Source organism: Centropristis striata, chromosome 2 (assembly GCF_030273125.1).
Source record: "Centropristis striata isolate RG_2023a ecotype Rhode Island chromosome 2, C.striata_1.0, whole genome shotgun sequence".
In the NCBI taxonomy this organism is placed as follows: domain Eukaryota; kingdom Metazoa; phylum Chordata; class Actinopteri; order Perciformes; family Serranidae; genus Centropristis; species Centropristis striata.
The window spans coordinates 12,694,137-12,700,136 of NC_081518.1; the positions used below are offsets into that span (position 1 = coordinate 12,694,137).

At 38.2% G+C, this 6,000-nt stretch overlaps 1 protein-coding gene across 1 annotated transcript in view; it reads right to left on the reverse strand.

Annotated features, from left to right (window-relative positions):
- Window positions 1–5,642, reverse strand: part of itga11a (integrin, alpha 11a) — a 44,520-nt gene extending 38,878 nt beyond the window's left edge. Inside the window, exon 1 of the mRNA XM_059359258.1 lies at window positions 5,536–5,642. The gene's annotated coding sequence lies outside the window, so the exon portion shown is untranslated. The remainder of the gene's footprint in view (window positions 1–5,535) is intronic.
- Between the last annotated feature and the right edge of the window lie 358 nt (window positions 5,643–6,000).

Sequence of the window (6,000 nt, forward strand, 5' to 3'; positions counted from 1 at the left end):
GCCATAAAAAGCTTTTTTCTTCTTCTTTTAAACAGAGTCACTTACCAGCTGTGATCCTGTTCCTATCCAAACAGAGCTGAGGGTTTTGAGAAATCAGACAGCTCTGGAAAAGTTGACAGCGCTGCAGTCTAGCACAGATGCTCACAGGCAACATCAGTGATTGTTACAATTTAAATTCTATCAAAAGCTCAGCTGAGGTGAAACCACTTGAGGGGAAAGAGGAGGTTAAAAAGTTAAAAGGCATATATGGCCAAGGACAGAATAGACTCCCCACTGCAATTCATAATACGTGTATAGCTGAGTTTTCTAACTGACTAATCTAAGCATGAAGTCACATCTGTAAATATAGTGAATACACGCATCGGAACACACAAACCCAGACAATCAGCAGAAATGCCCCCCTGAAGTGCTGACACTTGGTGAGCACATGTGCTGCTGCAGAGTTGCTGTCTGGCACTTCAAAGATTTATTCTAATTCTCTTGAAACAAAAAAGAGCAGATTCTGTCCTAATCAGCACAGATCATTGCCTCATCAACACATTAATCTTGAGGAAAACAAATAGAAATCCCTCTCAGATGACAGACATGAAAATGGGAGACACGTGGAGTCAAAGTCAACACTTCTACACAAGAAAGCATCGCTGATCTGGTAGTGATGGAATACAATTAAGTAAAGGTGCTTATGTATTGGATTTAAGCAAAATGTGCAATTCTGTACTTTGTACTACTTTATACATTTACTTCATTTCAGAGTAAATTCTACTTTTCTTTGGTCATTTATTTATATTTGATTTATATATTTAATTTATCTCAACAGTTTAAAAAGTGATCGAAATAAGTTCAAATTTTTATCACATTTTTTGTTAATTGTGCATACGCATTTGATACTTCAGTGTATTTCCACTTACTTATGCAACCATTCTCATATGGTATCTTATGAGAAGTTGTGCAAAATCTGTGTGAAATCCTACAGATTTCCAGCAACACAAGCAATCACTGTGCCTGCCCAAGTACAAGAGTGTTTTAAAAAGTCTTAATCATTACATTTCTGATTTAAACACTTTTTTTCCAGCTGATGATGGAAGTAACTAAGTGAGCTATCCAACTTCCTTCCGATCTCTGTAAAGAGTTGCACATGTGCAGAACTAGTCAGGCAGGATGTATGGAATGAGTAGTGACATGGCTCATCCATCCACCCAGACTTCCTTCCTACGTGGCCTTTGTTGCTCTTTATAATACACTGCTTTAGTAAGTAGTACGATAAGTACAATCAGTGACTGGTTTATCTTGCTTTTACAGTACTTAATTAAATAATCTGAATACCTCTACAACTGTCTGATATAGACTGGATGCTCCCATTATTTAGCCAAGCTCCCATTGGTCAGAGATAAAACTTTCCTCAACAACATTATCTTTGGTTTACATGTGCAGATGTGGATGAAACAAATCACGTCTTGTCGAAATTGGCAACATTTTTTTTATTTTTTAATAATTTTAACGCTCAGTAACGTGGTGTTTTCACCTCTCCCTCAGATTCTGCAACATTCCTTGGTCCAGCTGAGAACTGTCAGATTATGCACTGCACACACACTCCCACAGACACACAAATATACGGTACAGCTTGAGTTTGTGAATGCAGCTGTGTGTTCACATACCCACACCTACGCACACTGCTGCACTGACTAAACAGTCTTTTTAAAACTAAACTCCACTGGATGACTAATTTATCTGCCGGGGAGACAGACGAGTCATAACCAAGGTGTAAAAGAGGTGGGAGACTCAACACTGTGGGTCACAGTAGGCTGAGTTACACTATACTGAATAGCCACAATAACAATGCTTTATAACATTGTTAACATGTATAAAAGGAGACATTTACAGAAATGTTATCTTTTCTTGCATCAATTAAAATACTGTCCACCACATGAGTGCTCATCCACAATACAACTATTTTATTACTTGTGAAAAAGGACACATTTATACCAGATGTATGAACACCTAATAAAGATGTAACAAAAAAATCAATCCCTACTGCTCCATTTGGCTGTGCTGCACTATTCTTCCAGTGTAAATGTTTTCACCTCGTTCTCAGACATTTACCTCAGCTGAGGCAACGTCTCTGGTGACCTTAATTTCCCACAAATCAGCTTCATCAGACCTTTTCAGGTTTGGTAGACATGGTTGGGTTACAGTTGCTCTGAATGGTAAAGAAGTCAGATTTTTACAGTGTGACGGACTCTGTTGCTGACATGTGAAAGATGACTTTCACTTCGGTCAGCTGGCAGCTCTTGCTAGTGTGTCACTTCACTCTGCAAGTGTGTCACTGTCCCTTCCTGTAGGCCAAGAACACACAGGTTTGCACTCCCTAGCCCCTCATAACCTTACAGGATAAAGCGAGGGATGTTCTACATTTTTTTCAGTGTCAAAAACGTTCATGAAAAGACCAAAACCAGCAATGTGTCTCAATTCTTTATGACTTCCCAACCCTGTGTGTGGTTCCTACTGATGATGAAAAGGAGTCACAAATATACATTTTTCATGATTTTTGTCAAAGCTACTTAGTAGCTAAGTAGTTGTAGATTAGTAAGCATTCATGACAGTGAGACAGTGTTTCTTAGACTGACTGACTCATAACTCGCCTGCAGTGCCCATGTTCATTACAATTAGGTAACATTTCACCCAGTGAAACAGTGTGACTCATTGATGTGGTTTTACTACTCTCTACTATGGAGGCATTTGACTCAGAGGAATAATCCACATCAGGCTTTGGCTTCACAGATATTGTTTGTAAGTGTTATTAGTTGTTGATCTTGGTCTTTTCTTAAGATTTGTTGACCGTATAAAACCTGAACCTTGACCTGTTTCTAACCATAACCCTAAAACCAATTCTGATATTAAAACAACCCTTTGAAGAAGTAAGAAACAGTTTAAATGCAATTGTTTTCTAATAATGTCTCACATCACATTGTAATGTGTGATTTTATCAGACAGCAGAATTATTTAAGTGCCAAATTGAATATTCTAAAGCTTCTTGATATGAATATACTTTTACAGATGCAAACACACACAACACACACAAGTATACAACTATAGGCCTCATATCACAGGTTGCCGGGGGTAATAGAGGATGGCTAACTAGCCAAGAGCAGTAAAAACAATCAGCACGGGACAGTATGGTATTGACTGCATATACAATGCTCCCATTATGTGAGTAGAGTAGTGTCAAGTGTAAAAATAGAAATACCATTGGGTTGCTCTTTTGGAGGAAAATGACCAATAAATTCTTAATTTGCCATAGCCCAGTTCTACCACAATGTTGTTATTACAATAATTAGATTAGATACAACTAATGCTTATGTTACACTTATACGACTAATGTGAGTGTTTTCACCACGATGATTAAGGCCCACTAGATAGTTTGTTGATCACTAGTTGGGCACACCCTTTACTCAGTAAAGTTTGCATCAAGATGAAGCTGGCTTAAGATAGAGAATAGATATTGAATAATACAGAGATTGGTAGGTATTGACAATGTACATATAAAACAATGCAATGTGATCCAAATTGCCCAGTCTGAGTAAAGATCCACTCCATTATCCCAGAATGCTACACAGCAGTTTATATTGTTAGGGAGGCATGGCAGCAATGCACTTTATGTTTCATCATAACAGTAACAAAAAACCAACAGTAATAAAGCATTTATGTTACAAAGTCAGCATTGTTAATTAGGGCCAAAGCAACGTTTTTACGAATGAAGTTGCATTGTTTTCCTTCAAACATTGAGCCAGGTTTGACTTTTTTTGCCAGACAGACCTACATTTATTTGCTGTGTCCCTGTCCCTGCAGTGATCTAATTTAAGTGAACAAGAGGGCTGCATTTCTTTACCCAGTGCTTTTGTTTGTCTCAACATGGCCTAAGGCAACTGGGACTGTGCATAAGGTTTGGGAAAGATCTGGTTGTTTTTAATTTAGCTTTCATTGTTACAACAAGGCTGACTGTTAGAAGGAGACAAGATGTGAACTGTAGTTATGGTCACATGCATTATATACCAAAGCATCCACCCTAACAAATGAAGCTACTTTGAGGGGACAGTCATTATTCACTTATCAACTGCAGGAGATTGTTCGTCAGGAAATTGTAAACAACGGTTGTTTTAAGCATTTAAACAAACGACAAACGCTATCAATTTTCTGGTGAAGTCAGTCTGGAGGCCATTGAAGCCAGAGAGAGAAAAAAACAGACGTGTAATTAAAATATATATAAACAGAACTAATGATTTACACACACACACACACACACACACACACACAAACACACACAGACACAGACAGAAGCACAGCTGGAACTCGGCATGGTACTAGCACAGTGTTTGTTACCAGACATTTTGGGGATGCCAGAAACTAATTTTGGCCACCACACGGTGCCAGTTGGCCTAATAATAGTGTGCATCAGGAGTCAGTTTGTGCTATGAGGTAACATGATGAATGTGAGGTATCCAGCTCTGAACTACAGTTTTTTTTTGCAAGCACAAATTAATGGGAGGAAACTTAAAACACAGCAGGAGAGGTACAGTAGATCACTATCTTTCCGGGGGAAAAATATCTTACTGCCAAGTCAGACAGCCAGTCAGCACTACAGCTTGTTGCATGTGTTTTACTGTCATTATGTATTTGACCTCTTAATCTTAGCAATATATCTCTAAGGTAAAATTTGGCTGTTGAAAAGCTTAGAAGCTTAAAAAAATAAACATCACAATGAGAGATATTTTAAGTTCAACACTGTAATTCAAGTGGTTATTGTGTTAGACTGTTAGGCCACATAGGCTGTTTGTACAAGAAAATTATTACGAGCTGTGTTTGCGTTTATTGTGAAACAGCAACCTCTAGTGGCCATAGTATTCATGAAGGGAGAAAGGAGGAAGTCAGACATTCCACATAGGAAGGAGGTGAGGATGGATGATTTAAAAAAAAACAGGACTTTGACACAGGAGACTACTATTCATGTCCCATGTGGAAACAAAAGTCAACATTAATTTATATTAGCTTACATATACCAGTAAACTTACGTCAAACGTACATCACATTACATGATGTACTTAAATTATGCCATAAACGTAACATATTAACTTAAGTACGTAAACTACTTTACAAACAACTTATCTTACCAAACAAACCTAAGCCTAAACCTGATAAATCTGTGACTGTTTCACAACATTAACCACGTGTTAAAACTGCAACTGGTGCACTGTATGATGACATGTTGATCTCCTGCTACCAGTAGATTTGCCATTTAGGAAAACCTTCTGTAGGTCAAATCAGAGGGTAGGAACAAAAACCAAAGTGGTCGTATGAGCTGGAGGACTTGTTGGCCAGAAGCAAAAATTATGTCAGTACAGCAGTGTTTTAGCTGCTGAAACTGATTTATTCTACATAAGACAATGTTCGCCAAGTTATAAAAAATAGCTCTGATCACAAAACATCACAAGTCATGATATATTTAATAGCAGCAGTTTGTACATCATATCAGCCCCTTACCACTTTTCTCCTCCAGCACCCACGTGTTGCTGAACAGTGTATCCAAACTGCGCTTGTTTAGGGCCTTTGATGATTCTGGGGTTCTTTGTGTCGATATTGAAGCAGTCATGGAAACCTTGAAAAAGAAAAGACAATTTTCATTAGCATTTGCAAAAGTAGTGTAGTAAAGCAGTAGTGTATTTTATCCATTTAGTTTTCAGTGCCACCCGGTAGTACCTCAGCAGCTATACTAAAAGTTATATTTACATTAACATTGATAAGACCTCAGCATCTGGCCCAAATGCCACAAACTCATCCTTACTCATCATTAAAATAATCCCTTCCCTGCCTGTTTGTTTGTCTCCCTGCACCAGTCTAAACAAAGACCTTCCCCATGAAGAAAACACATTTTCATTGTATATGTTGCAGAGCAGCTGAGCTGTCTGTCACATATGACAGACAGTCATCCACCAAAATCCCAGAGGG